The 21,251-nt window shown below is 50.2% G+C and overlaps 1 protein-coding gene and 2 long non-coding RNA genes across 7 annotated transcripts in view; all 3 read right to left on the bottom strand.

The window, feature by feature from the left end:
- Positions 1 to 6,942, bottom strand: part of raph1a (Ras association (RalGDS/AF-6) and pleckstrin homology domains 1a) — a 216,368-nt gene extending 209,426 nt beyond the window's left edge. Inside the window, 1 exon segment of the mRNA XM_052523268.1 lies at positions 6,701 to 6,942. The gene's annotated coding sequence lies outside the window, so the exon portion shown is untranslated.
- A 5,410-nt stretch (positions 6,943 to 12,352) lies between these two features.
- Positions 12,353 to 13,125, bottom strand: LOC127931289 (uncharacterized). Of its 4 annotated transcripts, none has more exons than XR_008140621.1 (3): positions 13,103 to 13,125; positions 12,783 to 12,852; positions 12,353 to 12,464 (listed from the first exon to the last, which is right to left on the bottom strand). It is a non-coding gene; the product is annotated as an uncharacterized LOC127931289 (long non-coding RNA). The 4 variants fall into 4 exon arrangements; XR_008140622.1 differs by lacking the exon at positions 13,103 to 13,125 and adding an exon at positions 13,067 to 13,089; XR_008140623.1 differs by lacking the exon at positions 13,103 to 13,125 and adding an exon at positions 13,031 to 13,053.
- Positions 13,126 to 14,946: 1,821 nt separating this feature from the next.
- On the bottom strand, positions 14,947 to 16,714 carry LOC127931288 (uncharacterized). Of its 2 annotated transcripts, none has more exons than XR_008140619.1 (3): positions 16,650 to 16,714; positions 16,486 to 16,567; positions 14,947 to 15,036 (listed from the first exon to the last, which is right to left on the bottom strand). It is a non-coding gene; the product is annotated as an uncharacterized LOC127931288 (long non-coding RNA). The 2 variants fall into 2 exon arrangements; XR_008140620.1 differs by lacking the exon at positions 14,947 to 15,036 and adding an exon at positions 16,043 to 16,157.
- Between the last annotated feature and the right edge of the window lie 4,537 nt (positions 16,715 to 21,251).

Raw genomic sequence — 21,251 nt, 5'->3', positions numbered from 1 at the left:
CCCCTCCACAACAGAGACCAGCTAGATGTCTATAGGTCCCCTGACCCCTCCACAACAGAGACCAGCTAGATGTCTATAGGTCCCTCCACAACAGAGACCAGCTAGATGTCTATAGGACCCCTGACTCCACAACAGAGACCAGCTAGATGTCTATAGGTCCCCTCCCCTCACAACAGAGACCAGCTAGATGTCTATAGGACCCCTCCCCAACAGAGACCAGCTAGATGTCTATAGGTCCCCTCCACAACAGAGACCAGCTAGATGTCTATAGGTCCCCTCCACAACAGAGACCAGCTAGATGTCTATAGGACCCCTCCACAACAGAGACCAGCTAGATGTCTATAGGTCCCCTGACCCCTCCACAACAGAGACCAGCTAGATGTCTATAGGTCCCCTCCACAACAGAGACCAGCTAGATGTCTATAGGACCCCTCCACAACAGAGACCAGCTAGATGTCTATAGGACCCCTCCACAACAGAGACCAGCTAGATGTCTATAGGTCCCCTGACCCCTCCACAACAGAGACCAGCTAGATGTCTATAGGTCCCCTCCACAACAGAGACCAGCTAGATGTCTATAGGTCCCCTCCACAACAGAGACCAGCTAGATGTCTATAGGTCCCCTGACCCCTCCACAACAGAGACCAGCTAGATGTCTATAGGTCCCCTCCACAACAGAGACCAGCTAGATGTCTATAGGTCCCCTGACCCCTCCACAACAGAGACCAGCTAGATGTCTATAGGTCCCCTCCACAACAGAGACCAGCTAGATGTCTATAGGTCCCCTGACCCCTCCACAACAGAGACCAGCTAGATGTCTATAGGACCCCTCCACAACAGAGACCAGCTAGATGTCTATAGGTCCCCTCCCTCCACAACAGAGACCAGCTAGATGTCTATAGGTCCCCTCCACAACAGAGACCAGCTAGATGTCTATAGGTCCCCTGACCCCTCCACAACAGAGAATAGCTAGATGTCTATAGGTCCCCTCCACAACAGAGACCAGCTAGATGTCTATAGGTCCCCTGACCCCTCCACAACAGAGACCAGCTAGATGTCTATAGGTCCCCTCCACAACAGAGACCAGCTAGATGTCTATAGGTCCCCTCCACAACAGAGACCAGCTAGATGTCTATAGGTTCCCCTGACCCCTCCACAACAGAGACCAGCTAGATGTCTATAGGTCCCCTGACCCCTCCACAACAGAGACCAGCTAGATGTCTATAGGTCCCCTGACCCCTCCACAACAGAGACCAGCTAGATGTCTATAGGTCCCCTGACCCCTCCACAACAGAGACCAGCTAGATGTCTATAGGACCCCTCCCCTCCACAACAGAGACCAGCTAGATGTCTATAGGTCCCCTGACCCCTCCACAACAGAGACCAGCTAGATGTCTATAGGACCCCTCCACAACAGAGACCAGCTAGATGTCTATAGGACCCCTGACCCCTCCACAGCAGAGACCAGCTAGATGTCTATAGGACCCCTCCACAACAGAGACCAGCTAGATGTCTATAGGACCCCTCCACAACAGAGACCAGCTAGATGTCTATAGGACCCCCCTCCACAACAGAGACCAGCTAGATGTCTATAGGTCCCCTGACCCCTCCACAACAGAGACCAGCTAGATGTCTATAGGACCCCTCCACAACAGAGACCAGCTAGATGTCTATAGGACCCCTCCACAACAGAGACCAGCTAGATGTCTATAGGACCCCTCCACAACAGAGACCAGCTAGATGTCTATAGGACCCCTCCACAGCAGAGACCAGCTAGATGTCTATAGGTCCCCTGACCCCTCCACAGCAGAGACCAGCTAGATGTCTATAGGACCCCTCCACAACAGAGACCAGCTAGATGTCTATAGGACCCCTCCACAACAGAGACCAGCTAGATGTCTATAGGACCCCTCCACAACAGAGACCAGCTAGATGTCTATAGGACCCCTCCACAGCAGAGACCAGCTAGATGTCTATAGGTCCCCTGACCCCTCCACAGCAGAGACCAGCTAGATGTCTATAGGACCCCTCCACAACAGAGACCAGCTAGATGTCTATAGGACCCCTCCACAACAGAGACCAGCTAGATGTCTATAGGACCCCTCCACAACAGAGACCAGCTAGATGTCTATAGGTCCCCTGACCCCTCCACAACAGAGACCAGCTAGATGTCTATAGGACCCCTCCACAGCAGAGACCAGCTAGATGTCTATAGGTCCCCTGACCCCTCCACAACAGAGACCAGCTAGATGTCTATAGGACCCCTCCCACAACAGAGACCAGCTAGATGTCTATAGGACCCCTCCACAGCAGAGACCAGCTAGATGTCTATAGGACCCCTCCACAGCAGAGACCAGCTAGATGTCTATAGGTCCCCTGACCCCTCCACAGCAGAGACCAGCTAGATGTCTATAGGACCCCTCCACAACAGAGACCAGCTAGATGTCTATAGGTCCCCTGACCCCTCCACAACAGAGACCAGCTAGATGTCTATAGGACCCCTCCACAGCAGAGACCAGCTAGATGTCTATAGGTCCCCTGACCCCTCCACAGCAGAGACCAGCTAGATGTCTATAGGACCCCTCCACAACAGAGACCAGCTAGATGTCTATAGGTCCCGTGACCCCTCCACAGCAGAGACCAGCTAGATGTCTATAGGACCCCTGACCCCTCCACAACAGAGAACAGCTAGATGTCTATAGGACCCCTGACCCCTCCACAACAGAGACCAGCTAGATGTCTATAGGTCCCGTGACCCCTCCACAGCAGAGACCAGCTAGATGTCTATAGGTCCCCTGACCCCTCCACAACAGAGACCAGCTAGATGTCTATAGGACCCCACCACAACAGAGACCAGCTAGATGTCTATAGGTCCCCTGACCCTCCACAACAGAGACCAGCTAGATGTCTATAGGTCCCCTCCACAACAGAGACCAGCTAGATGTCTATAGGACCCCTGAGAGACCCTAGATGTCTCCACAACAGAGACCAGCTAGATGTCTATAGGACCCCTCCACAACAGAGACCAGCTAGATGTCTATAGGACCCCTCCACAACAGAGACCAGCTAGATGTCTATAGGACCCTCCACAGCAGAGACCAGCTAGATGTCTATAGGTCCCCTGACCCTCCACAACAGAGACCAGCTAGATGTCTATAGGACCCCTGACCCCTCCACAACAGAGACCAGCTAGATGTCTATAGGACCCTGACCCCTCCACAGCAGAGACCAGCTAGATGTCTATAGGACCCCTGACCCTCCACAGCAGAGACCAGCTAGATGTCTATAGGACCCTGACCCCTCCACAACAGAGACCAGCTAGATGTCTATAGGACCCCTCCACAACAGAGACCAGCTAGATGTCTATAGGACCCCTCCACAGCAGAGACCAGCTAGATGTCTATAGGACCCCTCCACAACAGAGACCAGCTAGATGTCTATAGGACCCCTCCACAAGAGACCAGCTGTTTCAGATGAGGATGGAAGGACTTTAGATTCCTCACCGATGACAAATGCTAGATTTTTTAGATTTTTTCCCCTCCGTCTCAAAAAAAGTCTTTTTTGAAGGCACATTTTCTCATCTCCTCCCAACTGCATGTGCCGCCATAGAAATAGAAGGAATAGAACAGGCATCCCCATTATATTCAAAGATGCAGCCATTGCAAGTGTCCCCGTAGGAGCAAAGCAGGAAGTACAAAACAGGAAGTGCAAATATACACAACTGTTCACAAGTTCGGAGTCACTTAGAAATGTCCTTGTTTTTCCAAATAAAAATATGCTTTTGTCCATTAAAATAAGATCAAATTGATCAGAAAGACAGTGTAGACATTGTTCATGACTACCGTAGCTGGAAACGGTGTACAGGTGTACAGAGGCCCATTATCAGCAATCCAAGTTTATCATTGTAAAAGGCTAATTGATCATTAGAAAACCCTTTTGCAATTATGTTAGCACAGCTGAAAAATGTTCTGATTAAAGAAGCAATAAAACTGGCCTTCTTTAGACTAGTTGAGTATCTGAGAGGGTGAATGGGCAAGACAAAAAAATGCCTTTGAACAGGTGTATGGTAGTAGGTACCAGGTGCACTGGTTTGTGTCAAGAACTGCAAAGCTGCTGGGTTTTCCACACTCAACAAATTCCCGTGTGTATCAAGAATGTTCCACCAACCAAAGGACATCCAGCCAACTTGACACAAATGTGGGAAGCGTCGGAGTCAACAAGGGGCCAGCATCCCTGTGGAACGCTTTCGACAGTCCTGACGAATTGAGACTGTTGAGGGCAAACCTCTCGTTTGGGGGTGGGGGTGGGGGGGTGCAACTCAATATTAGGAAGGTGTTCTTAGTGTTTTGTACACACAGTGTAGATTTATGTAGGCTTATCTGATAGAGTTGTCTTCCTGACACCAAGGAAACAGGACACACAATGTTCACATACAATCACTGCAGAGATTCATCACTGTATCCAACGCAATACAGCACAGCTGTGACAGTAGTTGTTCATTTAATGGCCCTGCTCTCCGGCCCTACTCTCCGGCCCTGCTCTCCGGCCCTGCTCTCCGGCCCTACTCTCCGGCCCTACTCTCCGGCCCTGCTCTCCGGCCCTGCTCTCCGTTCTCCGGCCCTATCTCCGGCCCCTACTCTCTGGCCCTACTCTCGGCCCTGCTCTCCGGCCCTGCTCTCCGGCCCTGCTCTCCGGCCCTGCTCTCCCTGCTCTCCGGCCCTGCTCTCCGGCCCTGCTCGCCGGCCCTGATCTCTGCATCGGCCCTGCTCTCCGGCCCTGCTCCCGGCCCCTGCTCTCCGGCCCTGCTCTCCGGCCCTGCTCTATGGCCCTACTCTCCGGCCCTGCTCTCCGGCCCTGCTCTCCGGCCCTGCTCTCCGGCCCTGCTCTCCGGCCCTGCTCTCCGGCCCTGCTCTCCGGCCCTGCTCTATGCCCTGCTCTCCGGCCCTGCTGGCCCTGCTCTCCGGCCCTGCTCTCCGGCCCTGCTCTCCGGCCCTGCTCTATGGCCCTGCTCTATGGCCCTGGCCCTACTCTCCGGCCCTGCTCTCCGGCCCTGCTCTATGGCCCTGCTCTCCGGCCCTGCTCTCCGGCCCTGCTCTCCGGCCCTGCTCTATGGCCCTACTCTCCGGCCCTGCTCTCCGGCCCTGCTCTCCGGCCCTGCTCTCCGGCCCTGCTCTCCGGCCCTGCTCTCTCCTCTCCGGCCCTGCTCGCCGGCCCTGCTCCCCGGCCCTGCTCTCCGGCCCTGCTCTCGGCCCTGCTCTATGGCTCTCTCGGCCCTGCTCTATGGCCCTACTCTCGGCTCTCCCTGCCCTCGGCCCTCCCTCCGGCCCTGCCCTGCTCTCCGGCCCTGCTCTATGGCCCTGCTCTCCGGCCCCTCTCTATGGCCCTGCTCTATGGCCCTGCTCTCCGGCCCTGCTCTATGCTCTCCGGCCCTGCTCTATGCCCTGCTCTCCGGCCCTGCTCTCCCTGCTCTCCGCCCCCTGCTCTCCGGCCCTGCTCTCTCTCTATGCCCTGCCTATGGCCCTCTCCGGCCATATTGTGAAAGGTGGATTCAGCAGATGCAGAGATCAGGGTGTTGAATGCCAACCTACATATGTTTATGACATTAACCCGGTTCAGCCAATAAAAACAACCAGATTTTAGTCTGGTTTACATTACAACTAGCATGTGTTCGTCTGGGAATATTGCGGATTATCAAACTAGATGCTCATTCTCCAGTTAGAAATCCTGAGTGTAGAGGCAGCGTGACACCGTGAGATAAAGTCAACCCGGCCCTACGTCATCATTTACCGGGAACGCTTGTCTATACATTTTTATTTTATCTGACCGTATACCTAGATTTTAGGCACATGCTGAGGATCAGACAGGCCTGTCATCAGACTGAGGCAAGGGAACATCACTACAGGGGCTCTCTTTAACCACTAAAACCAGCCTAATATACATTTTGTAAAGATGAATAGTTTGTTGAGAATAACATTTTAAAAAGGTGTCCCATTCGGTATTGCGTCCGAGATGAAGCAACAGTTCTGCGACGAGTGTCTGGAAGTGACAGGATGTCAAATCCTCAGACATTTAACACTGGGACGAGAACACGCCCATGTCAATGCCTCGCCGCGCCTCGATCATCTGTCTAATTAACTGTTTACATTCACGAAAGACAAAAACTAGGAACATGTTCCCTATCAGGGCTAGGATACTAAATCTAAACCTTTACTTGGCATTATTCTCTACGGCAATAGTGTTCACAGGCCAGGAGCCATCCAAGGCTTTCTCTCTGCGCTTGTCCATCCTGCGGCATAAACTACATACTCAATTTAGCCTGAAAACGTCTTTGCCAGCTGCAGATGCCTTCAATTCTAATGTGCTGCCTTCGTTGAAATGCATGAACATGGTAGCAAGGTCTCCTAGTGCATTTTCGGCCTAGCGATAAATCCATGTTTATTATTGCATTCAAAATGTGCCATTTGTGTTTCCAAATGTGTCAATATCTCACCGCTGTAGAAATCTAGGCTATTTCATGGTAACCTGATGTGGTAATCCGATGTAATAGTGTAACATTCAACATTGTACAGCATTTTAACTGAACAGCCTCCAGTAAATCAATGCAATGTACATCTGAGATCATTTAGCAAATGAAGCGCTAGAAAATAAAGGTGACTTTAACGAGAGAGAGAAAGCAAACGGATAACGTTCGGTAACTTACTGTCACAAATCCAGAACGTTTTCCTCGGGAATCCAACGTAAAAACTGGTAGGCTTAAATGTGTCGCAAATCCGGGTGTCAAAGCAATATTGTGGTGTTCAGAAGTGAACGGTTTTCACCGCCGTTACTGGCTCGCTGCTCTATTCCGGGGAAATCAGCCGGGAGTGCGCCTACATGGATGCGCGTTCCCGAATTCCTGTTTCCTGTCCAGCCCGAAACCAACCCTGCAATCAGCCTCGACCAAATCAACCAACCAACCCTACAATCATTCTTGACCAATCAACCAAACCAAGCTAAAAACAAAACGCAATTTATTTGATAGGCAATCGTATACACACACTGGACAGTTTATTAGGTACAACTTCTCTCTGGGAATGAATCGCTCATAGAGAGAGTGAGTCACGTGGCCATGGCTTGCTCTTTAAAGCAGGCAGACAGGCACGAAGGCCTTCAGGTAAAGAGCGTCTCTGGTTTGAAGTGGTGGGAATACAGGGTTCAGCTTTCAAGGAGCCTGAAAAGAGTGTTTGACTTGGAAAAGTGTCATGTTTTCAGGAGTCGGGAAGTTGGTTAACGGAGAAAGATTGGAGTGAAAGAGAGAGAGAGGAGGTTGAGAAAGATAAGAGGATGAGTTTGAATCTGTTGAAGTTAACAATAACAAAGGGTGAGGTTATGTTAAAGAACACTGGTGTCAAGTTCAAAACAGAATTCACCAGTTTGAGTTCTGGAGGTGAAATGGGTTGTGAGGAGCCCGAACCTTGCATTGATGGACATGATAAAGTTGAAGTCTGAAGTTTACATATGTAACAGTTAAGCTTCCGTCCCTCTCCTCGCCCCAACCCGGGCTCGACCCAGAAACCCTCTGCACACAACAACTGACACTCACGAAGCGTCGTTACCCATCGCTCCACAAAAGCCGCGGCCCTTGCACAGCAAAAGGGGAACCACTACTTCAAGGTCTCAAAGCGAGTGACGTCACCGATTGAAACGCTATTAGCGCGCACCACCGCTAACTAGCTAGCCATTTCACATCGGTTACACGTACACCTTAGCCAAATACATTTAAACTCAGTTTCTCACAATTCCTAAGTTGACATACTCAATTAATATTTGGTAGAGTTGTCTTTAAATTGTTTAACTTGGGTCAAAAGCTTTGGGTAGCCTTCCACAAGCTTCCCACAATATGTAGGGTGAATTTTGGCCCATTCCTCCTGACAGAGCTGGTGTAACTGAGTCAGGTTTGTAGGCCTCCTTGCTTGCACTTTTTCAGTTCTGCCCACAAATGTTCTATAGGATTGAGGTCAGGGCTATGTGATGGCCACTCCAATACCTTGACTTTGATGTCTTTAAGCCATTTTGCCACAACTTTGGAAGTATGCTTGGGGTCATTGTGCATTTGGAAGACCCATTTGCTACCAAGCTTTAACTTCCTGACTGATGTCTTGATGTTGCTTCAATATACCCACATAATCTTCCTTCCTCATGATGGCATCTATTTTGTGAAGTGCACCAGTGCCTCCTGCAGCAACACCCCCCACAACATGATGCTGCCACCCCCGTGCTTCACTGTCCTTCGGCTTGCAAGCCTCCCCCTTTTTCCTCCAAACATAACGATGGTCATTATGCCCAAACAGTTCTATTTTTGTTCCATTAGACCAGATGATATTTCTCCAAAAAGTACGATATTTGTCCCCATGTGCAAACTGTAGACTGGCTTTTTAAAAGCGGTTTTGGAGCAGTGGCTTCTTCCTTGCTGAGCGGCCTTTCAGGTTATGTCGATATAGGACTCGTTTTACTGTGTATATAGATACTTTTGTGCCTGTTTCCTCCAGCATCTTCACAAGGTCCTTTGCTGTTGTTCTGGGATTGATTTGCACTTTTCGCACCAAAGTACGTTCATCTCTAGGAGACAGCGCGTCTCCTTCCTGAGCAGTATGACAGCTGCGTGGTCCCATGGTGTTTATACTTGCGTACTATTGTTTGTACAGATGAACGTGGTACCTTCAGGCTTCTGGAAATTGTTCCCAAAGATGAACCAGACTTGTGGAGGTCTACAAAAGTTATTGGCTAATTTCTTTTGATTTTCCCATGATGTCAAGCGAAGAGGCACTGAGTTTGAAGCTAGGCCTTGAAATACATCCACAGGTACACCTCTGATTGACTCAAATGATGTCAATTAGCCTATCAGAAGCTTCTAAAGCTATGACATCATTTTCTGGAATTTTCCAAGCTGTTTAAAGGCACAGTCAACTTAGTGTATGTAAACTGCTGACCCACTGGAATTGTGATGTAGTGAATTATAAGTGAAAGCATCTGTCTGTAAATGATTGTTGGAAAAATGACTTGTGTCATGCACAAAGTAGATGTCCTAACCGACTTGCCAAACCTATAGTTTGTTAACAAGACATTTGTGGAGTGGTTGAAAAACAAATGTTAATGATTCCAGCCTAGGTGTATGTAAACTTCCTACTTCAACTGTATGTTTCAGTCCGGTGAGATTTTTGAAGAGGGTGGAACCAGGCCTTTTGGCTGATCCATGGGTGGTTTCAGGGTTGGGTTGGGTTGTTTCGGTCTGCGGTCTGCAGGGGGGGCCAGCTACATCTTGGTCGGCGGTCTGCAGGGGGGGCCAGCTACATCTTGGTCGGCGGTCTGCAGGGGGGGCCAGCTACATCTTGGTCGGCGGTCTGCAGGGGGGCCAGCTACATCTTGGTCGGCGGTCTGCAGGGGGGACCAGCTACATCTTTGCCGGCGGTCTGCAGGGGGGGGCAGCTACATCTTGGCTGGCGGTCAGCAGGGGGCAGCACATCTTGGCCGGCGGTCTGCAGGGGGGCAGCTACATCTTGGCCGGCGGTCTGCAGGGGGGGGTATTCCAGCAGGTTATTGGGAAACAGGAACTTCTTTCCTCGAAATTAGTCTTAATTTGAATTAAACCAGCTGCTAAATCGTTCAGTTGACATCTTGCCTACATCTTGTCTAGGCTACTGTAGTCTCTCTAAGATGAGATGTAGGCCTTTCAGGGGCTATAGGTTACCTGCCTGTATCTAAGCCAACCATGGCAAATTCTAGTTACAACCATAAACAAAGATTTTAGTCTGTAGCCTATGCCTATTGAATTGGCAAGTCAATTTCACAAATGGGGGGGGTTGAGTGGTCATTGGGCAAGACATATTTTGCTTAACCTGGCAACCCTGCACCTCCCCTCCCCTCCCCTGCCCCTCCCCTGCCCCCCCCCTCTGCCCTCCCCTGCCCTGCCCCTGCCCCTCCCCTCCCTCCTCTCCCCTCCCCTGCCCCTCCCCTGCCCCCCTCTGCCCTCCCCTGCCCTGCCCCTGCCCCTCCCCTCCCCTCCTCTCCCCTCCCCTGCCCCCTCCCCCTGCCCCCTCCCCTCCCCCTCCCCTCCCCTGTGGTATAAACACAAGCACATGATCTAAACAAAATGTTAAATTGTTATCTGAGTGATACATACCCTTTTTTTATGTTGAAATTGTAAAGTTCAAATGTTGAAATTGATCGAGTGAAAACTGTTAGCGATCTTGTCATAGAGATGACTGGGTTTGCGGCTAAGCTAGGCTATGCCGTAGAATAACAAAAGACAAAATGGCGCCAGCTAATATTCTGTTTTAATTTATTGATTTTTCGCTCTACTGAGGTAATATCGTGCTTTATTTTCTACTCCGTTTGCATGGTCTACGTCTTGACATCTCCCAACCCAAGTGTTATATATTACAGAGCTGTATTATATTATACCTCTAACGCTACACTAACTACGCTAATGCTAGCCTGTCAAGCCTATAGGGTTGCTATTATCAAATTTCATATATCAAATGTATTTATAAAGCCCTTCGTACATCAGCTGATATCACAAAGTGCTGTACAGAAACCCAGCCTAAAACGCCAAACAGCAAGCAATGCAGGTGTAGAAGCACGGTGGCTAGGAAAAACTCCCTAGAAAGGCCAAAACCTAGGAAGAAACCTAGAGGAACCAGGCTATGAGAGGTGGCCAGTCCTCTTCTGGCTGTGCCGGGTGGAGATTATAACAGAACATGGCTAAGATGTTCAAATGTTCATAGATGACCAGCAGGGTCATGCACTATTAGATTATTGGCTACAGTTAGCAGGCTCAGTTAGCAGGCTACAGTTAGCAGGCTACAGTTAGCAGGCTCAGTTAGCAGGCTACAGTTAGCAGGCTCAGTTAGCAGGCTAGAGTTAGCAGGCTCAGTTAGCAGGCTCAGTTAGCAGGCTACAGTTAGCAGAATCAGTTAGCAGGCTACAGTTAGCAGGCTCAGTTAGCAGGCTACAGTTAGCAGGCTCAGTTAGCAGGCTACAGTTAGCAGAATCAGTTAGCAGGCTACAGTTAGCAGGCTCAGTTAGCAGGCTACAGTTAGCAGGCTCAGTTAGCAGGCTACAGTTAGCCCGGCTCAGTCAGCAGGCTCAGTTAGCAGGCTACAGTTAGCAGGCTACAGTTAGCAGGCTCAGTATTGAAATGGCTGTACTGGTTTATGGTTAATTTAACAGGCTTATGGCATTTTTTTTATTGAAACACGAGGTTAAACTAAATCCTGAGAAAGTTATGTTTTTAAATACAAGTCCATGTATTAACTAGTATGACTGTTTTACACTGAACAACACTATAAAACACAACAGGTAAAGTGTTGGTCCCCTGTTTCATGACCTGAAATAAAAGATCCCAGAAAATGTTCCATTTGCACAAAAAGCTTCTTTCTCTCAAATTTTGTGCACAAATTTGTTTACATCCCCTGTTGGTGAGCATTTCTCATTTGCCAAGAGAATCCATCCACCTGACAGGTGTATCATATCATGAAGCTGCTTAAACAGCATGATCATTACACAGGTGCACCTTGTGCTGGGGAGTGTGCAAGTTTTGAGGGTGAATGCAATTGGCATGCATGACTGCAGGAATGTCCCGCTGAACTGTTACCAGAGACTGTTCATTTCTCTACCATAAACTGCCTCCAACATTCTTTTAGAGAATTTGGCAGTACGTCCAACCGGCATCACAAACGCAGACATCGTGTAACCACGCCAACCCTGAACCTTCACATCTTCTTCACCTGAGGGATCATCTGAGGGGGGGCTGAGTCGAGACCTGGTTACTGTATGCCCAGGGGCTGAGTGGAGACCACTGATTACTGTATGTCCAGGGGCTGAGTCGAGACCACTGGTTACTGTATATCCAGGGGTTGAGTGGAGACCTGGTTACTGTATATCCAGGGGCTGAGTGGAGACCTGGTTACTGTATGTCCAGGGGCTGAGTGGAGACCACTGATTACTGTATGTCCAGGGGCTGAGTGGAGACCTGGTTACTGTATGTCCAGGGGCTGAGTGGAGACCTGGTTACTGTATGTCCAGGGGCTGAGTGGAGACCTGGTTACTGTATGTCCAGGGGCTGAGTGGAGACCACTGATTACTGTATGTCCAGGGGCTGAGTGGAGACCTGGTTACTGTATGTCCAGGGGCTGAGTGGAGACCTGGTTACTGTATGTCCAGGGGCTGAGTGGAGACCTGGTTACTGTATGTCCAGGGGCTGAGTGGAGACCACTGGTTACTGTATGTCCAGGGGCTGAGTGGAGACCACTGGTTACTGTATGTCCAGGGGCTGAGTCGAGACCACTGGTTACTGTATATCCAGGGGTTGAGTGGAGACCTGGTTACTGTATATCCAGGGGCTGAGTGGAGACCACTGGTTACTGTATGTCCAGGGGCTGAGTGGAGACCACTGATTACTGTATGTCCAGGGGCTGAGTGGAGACCTGGTTACTGTATGTCCAGGGGCTGAGTGGAGACCTGGTTACTGTATGTCCAGGGGCTGAGTGGAGACCTGGTTACTGTATGTCCAGGGGCTGAGTGGAGACCACTGGTTACTGTATGTCCAGGGGCTGAGTGGAGACCACTGGTTACTGTATGTCCAGGGGCTGAGTGGAGACCACTGGTTACTGTATATCCAGGGGCTGAGTGGAGACCACTGGTTACTGTATATCCAGGGGCTGAGTGGAGACCACTGGTTACTGTATGTCCAGGGGCTGAGTGGAGACCACTGATTACTGTATATCCAGGGGCTGAGTGGAGACCTGGTTACTGTATATCCAGGGGCTGAGTGGAGACCACTGGTTACTGTATGTCCAGGGGCTGAGTGGAGACCTGGTTACTGTATGTCCAGGGGCTGAGTGGAGACCACTGGTTACTGTATATCCAGGGGCTGAGTGGAGACCACTGGTTACTGTATGTCCAGGGGCTGAGTGGAGACCACTGGTTACTGTATGTCCAGGGGCTGAGTGGAGACCACTGGTTACTGTATGTCCAGGGGCTGAGTGGAGACCACTGGTTACTGTATGTCCAGGGGCTGAGTGGAGACCACTGGTTACTGTATGTCCAGGGGCTGAGTGGAGACCACTGGTTACTGTATGTCCAGGGGCTGAGTGGAGACCACTGGTTACTGTATATCCAGGGGCTGAGTGGAGACCACTGGTTACTGTATGTCCAGGGGCTGAGTGGAGACCACTGGTTACTGTATGTCCAGGGGCTGAGTCGAGACCACTGGTTACTGTATGTCCAGGGGCTGAGTGGAGACCACTGATTACTGTATATCCAGGGGCTGAGTGGAGACCTGGTTACTGTATGTCCAGGGGCTGAGTGGAGACCACTGGTTACTGTATATCCAGGGGCTGAGTGGAGACCACTGGTTACTGTATGTCCAGGGGCTGAGTCGAGACCACTGGTTACTGTATGTCCAGGGGCTGAGTCAAGACCACTGGTTACTGTATGTCCAGGGGCTGAGTGGAGACCTGGTTACTGTATGTCCAGGGGCTGAGTGGAGACCACTGGTTACTGTATGTCCAGGGGCTGAGTGGAGACCACTGGTTACTGTATGTCCAGGGGCTGAGTGGAGACCACTGGTTACTGTATGTCCAGGGGCTGAGTGGAGACCACTGGTTACTGTATGTCCAGGGGCTGAGTGGAGACCTGGTTACTGTATGTCCAGGGGCTGAGTGGAGACCTGGTTACTGTATGTCCAGGGGCTGAGTGGAGACCACTGGTTACTGTATGTCCAGGGGCTGAGTGGAGACCACTGGTTACTGTATGTCCAGGGGCTGAGTGGAGACCACTGGTTACTGTATGTCCAGGGGCTGAGTGGAGACCACTGGTTACTGTATGTCCAGGGGCTGAGTGGAGACCACTGGTTACTGTATGTCCAGGGGCTGAAATGGCATCACTACAGCTACTTTATCTGACCCTTTGATTTAGAGGAACGATGGTTGTCTCAACGGACACTGACATTACGTTCTCCTCTTCTTACTTCCCACACTACCAGAGATAACAGATATCTAAACAAGGGCAAAGACTATGACTATGAGTACCACCCCTGGTAGTTCTGTGGAACCACCACCTCATTGTGGTTAAACCTCTCACTTCCTCTTCAGTCTCTTCGCTGTATCAACTCTCTCCTAACCCACCTCCGAGTCAGACCCAGAGAGCAGGGGTTTGCCTTGCAGGGGAGAGGTGTTAAACTGTGACTGGCTCTTCCTTCTTACCAAATAAATGTTCAAACCAAGACCTTATGATGACAGATATCCTCCTGCCTTTCGGATAGCATATGCCCCCTAGTGGATGAAAACTATAACTACAGCATTACCAGAAGAACACTGTCCTAAAGAAAGAGTTGAGGAACTAAATACAGTACAAATTCAGAACAGCTAGGTAGGCCTTCTACAGTGATGAAATAAAACCACTGAAAAAAAAACTAAATTCAGCGAAATGGCACGAGGAACTTGAGGCTTTAGCCAACATATCCAAGTTTGTGCCCTGTTCCACACTGCGGGGCTTAACCCAGATGATGGCAGAGGAACTTGAAGCTCTCGACACGCTCCTCTACAGCTTAATGACGTGGATGGGGGCGTGCTCGCCCCTCCGTTTCCTGTGGTCCACGATCGGCTCTTTTGTCTTGCTGACGTTGAGGGCGAGGTTGTTGTCCTGGCGCAACACTGCCAGGTCTCTGACCTCCTCCCTATAGGCTCACACCACACTGTCAGGTCTCTGACCTCCTCCCTATAGGCTCACACCACACTGCCAGGTCTCTGACCTCCTCCCTATAGGCTCACACCACGCTGCCAGGTCTCTGACCTCCTCCCTATAGGCTCACACCACGCTGCCAGGTCTCTGACCTCCTCCCTATAGGCTCAGACCACACTGTCAGGTCTCTGACCTCCTCCCATAGGCTCACACCACACTGCCAGGTCTCTGACCTCCTCCCTAGGGGCTCACACCACGCTGCCAGGTCTCTGACCTCCTCCCTATAGGCTCACACCACACTGCCAGGTCTCTGACCTCCTCCCTATAGGCTCACACCACACTGGGTCTCTGACCTCCAGGGGGCTCACACCACGCTGCCAGGTCTCTGACCTCCTCCCTACTGGGCTCATACCACGCTGCCAGGTCTCTGACCTTCCCTATGGGCTCACACCACACTGCCAGGTCTCTGACCTCCTCCAGGCTCACACCACACCAGGGGGCTGCCAGGTCTCTGACCTCCTCCCTATAGGCTCATACCCAGGGCCAGGTCTCTGACCTCCTCCCTATAGGCTCACACCACACTGCCAGGTCTCTGACCTCCTCCCTATGGGCTCACACCACACTGCCAGGTCTATGACCTCCTCCCTATGGGCTCACACCACACTGCCAGGTCTATGACCTCCTCCCTATGGGCTCACACCACTGGGTCTCTGACCTCCTCCCTGATAGGCTCACCCACACTGGGTTACTGACCTCCTCCCTATAGGCTCACACCACACTGCCAGGTCTCTGACCTCCTCCCTAGGGGCTCACACCACACTGCCAGGTCTCTGACCTCCTCCAGGGGCTCACACCACACTGCCAGGTCTCTGGTCCTACTGTCACACCACACTGCCAGGTCTCTGACCTCCTCCTATAGGCTCACACCACACTGCCAGGTCTCTGACCTCCTCCCTATAGGCTCACACCACACTGCCAGGTCTCTGACCTCCTCCCTATCCAGGCTCACACCACAGCCAGGTCTCTGACCTCCTCCAGGCTCACACCACACTGCCAGGTCTCTGACCTCCTCCCTATGGGCTCACACCAGACTGCCTGGTCTCTGACCTGTCCCTATAGGCTCACACCACGCTGCCAGGTCTCTGACCTCACCCTATGGGCTCACACCACACTGCCAGGTCTATGACCTCCTCCCATTGGCTATGGGCTCACACCACACTGCCAGGTCTCTGACCTCCTCCCTATAGGCTCACACCACACTGCCAGGTCTCTGACCTCCTCCCTATAGGCTCACCCACTGCCAGGTCTCTGACCTCCTCCCTATGGGCTCACACCACACTGCCAGGTCTCTGACCTCCTCCCTATGGGCTCACACCACACTGCCAGGTCTCTGACCTCCTCCCTATAGGCTCACACCACACTGCCAGGTCTCTGACCTCCTCCCTATAGGCTCACACCACACTGCCAGGTCTCTGACCTCCTCCCTATAGGCTCACACCACACTGCCAGGTCTCTGACCTCCTCCCTATAGGCTCACACCACACTGCCAGGTCTCTGACCTCCTCCCTATAGGCTCACACCACACTGCCAGGTCTCTGACCTCCTCCCTATGGGCTCACACCACACTGCCAGGTCTCTGACCTCCTCCCTATAGGCTCACACCACGCTGCCAGGTCTCTGACCTCCTCCCTATGGGCTCACACCACGCTGCCAGGTCTCTGACCTCCTCCCTATGGGCTCACACCACGCTGCCAGGTCTCTGACCTCCTCCCTATGGGCTCACACCACACTGCCAGGTCTCTGACCTCCTCCCTATAGGCTCACACCACGCTGCCAGGTCTCTGACCTCCTCCCTATAGGCTCACACCACACTGCCAGGTCTCTGACCTCCTCCCTATAGGCTCACACCACACTGCCAGGTCTCTGACCTCCTCCCTATAGGCTCACACCACGCTGCCAGGTCTCTGACCTCCTCCCTATGGGCTCACACCACGCTGTCAGAGATAACAGATATCTAAACAAGGGCAAAGAGGACACAGGTTTCCTTCTTTAGTGCTGTATAAGGTCTATTCTTTGGTGTGACTATGAGTACCACCCCTGGTAGTTCTGTGGAACCACCACCTCATTGTGGTTAAACCTCTCACTTCCTCTTCAGTCTCTTCGCTGTATCAACTCTCTCCTAACCCACCTCCGAGTCAGACCCAGAGAGCAGGGGTTTGCCTTGCAGGGGAGAGGTGTTAAACTGTGACTGGCTCTTCCTTCTTACCAAATAAATGGATAGCATATGCCCCCTAGTGGATGAAACGATCGGCTCTTTTGTCTTGCTGACGTTGAGGGGGAGGGGGAGGTTGAGGGGGAGGTTGTTGTCCTGGTTGTTGTCCAACTCTCCCCGAACCCACCTCCGAGTCAGACCCAGAGAGCAGGGGTTTGCCTTGCAGCGGACGTTTACAAAAGTAGGGCACTATATGGAATAGGGTGCTATTTGGGATGCAGACACAGACTTAAAAACATGTTGTTTACAGCTCTTCGGAGTACAGCAGCCATGATGTCATTTATAAGGTGGAGGGAGGGAGGGAGAAGAGGGAGGGAGAAGAGGGAGGGAGAAGAGTGAGGGAGAAGAGGGAGGGAGAAGAGGGAGGGAGAAGGGTGAGGGAGAGAAGGGAGAAGAGTGAGGGAGAGGGAGAAGAGTGAGGGAGAAGAGTGAGGGAGAAGAGGGAGGGAGAAGAGTGAGGGAGAAGAGTGAGGGAGAAGAGTGAGGGAGAAGAGGGAGGGAGAAGAGGGAGGGAGAAGAGGGAGGGAGAAGAGGGAGGGAGAAGGGTGTTGAAGACAAGGCATGGAAGACTCAAAAAGCTGACAGACAGTTGAAGTCGGAATTTATATACACTTAGGTTGGAATCATAAACTCGTTTTTCAACCACTCCACAAATGTCTTGTTAAACAAAGTATAGTTTTGGCAAGTCGGTTAGGACATCTACTTTGCGCATGACCCAAGTCATTTTTTCCAACAATTTCACTGTGTCACAATTCCAGCGGGTCAGAAGTTTACATACACTAAGTTGACTGTGCCTTTAAAACAACTTGGAAAATTCCAGAAAATGATGTCATGGCTTTAGAAGCTTCTGATAGGCTAATTGACATCATTTGAATCAATTGGGAGGTGTGCCTGTGGATGTATTTCAAGGCCTAGCTTCAAACTCGTTGCTTGACATCATAGGAAAATCTAAAGAAATCAGTGAAGACCTCAGAAAATAAATTGTAGACCTCCACAAGTCTGGTTCATCCCTGGGAGCAATTTCCAAACACCTGTATCCACAGTGAAACGAGTGGAATGGCCATCACAAAGCCCTGACCTCAATCCTATAGAAAATATGTGGGCAGAACTGAAAAAGTGTGTGCGAGCAACGAGGCCAACAAACCTGACTCTGTTACACACCAGCTCTGTCAGGAGGAATGGGTCAAAATTCACCAAACCTATTGTGGGAAGTTTGTTGAAGGCTACCCGAAACATTTGACCCAAGTTAAACAATTTAAAGGCAATGCTACCAATTACTAATTGACTGTATGTTAACTTCTGACCCACTGGAAATTTGATGAAAGAAATAAAAGCTGAGACAAATCTATTATTTTGATGTTACATTCTTAAAATAAAGTGGTGATCCTAACTGACCTAAGACAGGGCATTTTTTACTAGGATTAAATGTCAGGAATGGTGAAAAACTGAGTTTATATTTATTTGGCTAAGGTGTATGTAAACTTCTGACTTCAACTGTGGAATTTAAAAACTCTCAAATTTCCAATTTGATCTTTAACGGAAGAGCTCGGTATTCGGTCCTGGCTTTGTCAATAATAAATGGATACATTGATTGAATCTGCTCGTTAACACAGTAAACTCACACCTGTCAATGCATTCACAGACGTTGTCTCAAACTGCCACCATATTCTCTATATTGAGTGGCAGGGTAGCCTAGTGGTCAGAGCGTTGGACTAGTAACCGGAAGGTTGCAAGTTCAAACCCCCGAGCTGACAAGGTACAAATCTGTCGTTGTGCCCCTGAACAGGCAGTTAACCCACTGTTCCTAGGCCGTCATTGAAAATAAGAATTTGTTCTTAACTGACTAGCCTAGTTAAATAAAGGTACAATTTAATAAAAAATTGTACTTCGTTGCACCAGAGCTCTACGGGGTCCTTTGTTCTAAAGAACTATATTAGAGACTAAGAAGAGGACTGACCACCCCTCATAGCCTGGTTTCTTCCTAGGTTTTGGCCTTTCTAGGGGAGTTTTTCCTAGCCACCGTGCTTCTACACCTGCATTGCTTGCTGTTTGGGGTTTTAGGCTGGGTTTCTGTACAGCACTTTGAGATATCAGCTGATGTACGAAGGGCTATATAAATACATTTGATTTGATAGGGACTAGGAGGCCATTAGGGACACAGATCCATTCCAGTCTGGGAACACATATTGTTGTACATAATGCCGTTCAGTGAGAGTGGGTGTGTTGTGTGGTTTTACAAAGCCCCCCTCTGGGTTTCTGAGGTAAAAACAGTTTCCTAACGTCGGGGTGAATGAGAAACGTTGTGCTCTGCAGGGATGAAGATGATGGAATGTAACGTGTGGATGACAGCGGTCCTTCTGTCGTTACACCTTTCAGATCATGTACTTACAGAACAACTTCGCAACTGCAAAGGTGAGATCGAGATATGATATCATTTTCATATTTTACAGTCATTTATTCACTCATTCCTAGAGAATGAAGCTTGTTTTTTTTCCATGGTGCGTAATTTAGTTGTCACATCGACTGCATTATGACCTGTCTTTCATGGAAACTAAAATACCTTATATTCTGTTACTTGAGTTGTCATTCATTTAAAAAAAAGCACACAAAAAAACAAGAACATTCTGAGATGATAAATGTTTTTTAACAGATCTCGTGACAGTGATTTAGGAACAACATTTTGTACAAAGCAAACATGTTGTGGGGCTGTAGTGAATGTTGTGCGGCTGTAGTGAATGTTGTGGGGCTGTAGTGAATGTTGTGCGGCTGTAGTGAATGTTGTGTGGCTGTAGTGAATGTTGTGCGGCTGTAGTGAATGTTGTGGGGCTGTAGTGAATGTTGTGGGGCTGTAGTGAATGTTATGGGGCTGTGTGTGCGGCTGTAGTGAATGTTGTGCGGCTGTAGTGAATGTTGTGTGGGTGTAGTGAATGTTATGGGGCTGTAGTGAATGTTATGGGGCTGTAGTGAATGTTGTGGGGCTGTAGTGAATGTTGTGGGGCTGTAGTGAATGTTATGGGGCTGTAGTGAATGTTATGGGGCTGTAGTGAATGTTATGGGGCTGTAGTGAATGTTATGGGGCTGTGTGTGCGGCTGTAGTGAATGTTGTGCGGCTGTAGTGAATGTTGTGTGGCTGTAGTGAATGTTGTGGGGCTGTAGTGAATGTTGTGCGGCTGTAGTGAATGTTGTGGGGCTGTAGTGAATGTTGTGCGGCTGTAGTGAATGTTGTGCGGCTGTAGTGAATGTTGTGGGGCTGTAGTGAATGTTGTGCGGCTGTAGTGAATGTTGTGGGGCTGTAGTGAATGTTGTGGGGCTGTAGTGAATGTTGTGCGGCTGTAGTGAATGTTGTGCGGCTGTAGTGAATGTTGTGGGGCTGTAGTGAATGTTGTGCGGCTGTAGTGAATGTTATGGGGCTGTAGTGAATGTTGTGCGGCTGTAGTGAATGTTGTGCGGCTGTAGTGAATGGTGTGCGGCTGTAGTGAATGTTGTGCGGCTGTAGTGAATGTTGTGCGGCTGTAGTGAATGTTGTGGGGCTGTAGTGAATGTTGTGCGGCTGTAGTGAATGTTGTGCGGCTGTAGTGAATGTTGTGGGGCTGTAGTGAATGTTGTGGGGCTGTAGTGAATGTTGTGGGGCTGTAGTGAATGTTGTGCGGCTGTAGTGAATGTTGTGGGGCTGTAGTGAATGTTGTGGGGCTGTAGTGAATGTTGTGCGGCTGTAGTGGATGTTGTGGGTCTGTAGTGAATGTTGTGGGGCTGTAGTGAATGTTGTATGTCTGTAGTGAATGTTATGGGGCTGTAGTGAATGTTGTGCGGCTGTAGTGAATGTTGTGGGTCTGTAGTGAATGTTGTGGGGCTGTAGTGAATGTTGTATGTCTGTAGTGAATGTTATGGGGCTGTAGTGAATGTTGTGTGGTTGTAGTGAATGTTGTGCGGCTGTAGTGAATGTTATGGGGCTGTAGTGAATGTTGTGGGGCTGTAGTGAATGTTGTGTGGCTGTAGTGAATGTTGTGGGGCTGTAGTGAATGTTGTGGGGCTGTAGTGAATGTTGTGGGGCTGTAGTGAATGTTGTGCGGCTGTAGTGAATGTTGTGTGGCTGTAGTGAATGTTGTGGGGCTGTAGTGAATGTTGTGCGGCTGTAGTGAATGTTGTGCGGCTGTAGTGAATGTTGTGCGGCTGTAGTGAATGTTGTGCGGCTGTAGTGAATGTTATGGGGCTGTAGTGAATGTTATGGGGCTGTAGTGAATGTTATGGGGCTGTAGTG

Source organism: Oncorhynchus keta, chromosome 7 (assembly GCF_023373465.1).
Source record: "Oncorhynchus keta strain PuntledgeMale-10-30-2019 chromosome 7, Oket_V2, whole genome shotgun sequence".
Taxonomy (NCBI): domain Eukaryota; kingdom Metazoa; phylum Chordata; class Actinopteri; order Salmoniformes; family Salmonidae; genus Oncorhynchus; species Oncorhynchus keta.
This window is presented reverse-complemented; position numbering and strand designations above follow the sequence as displayed.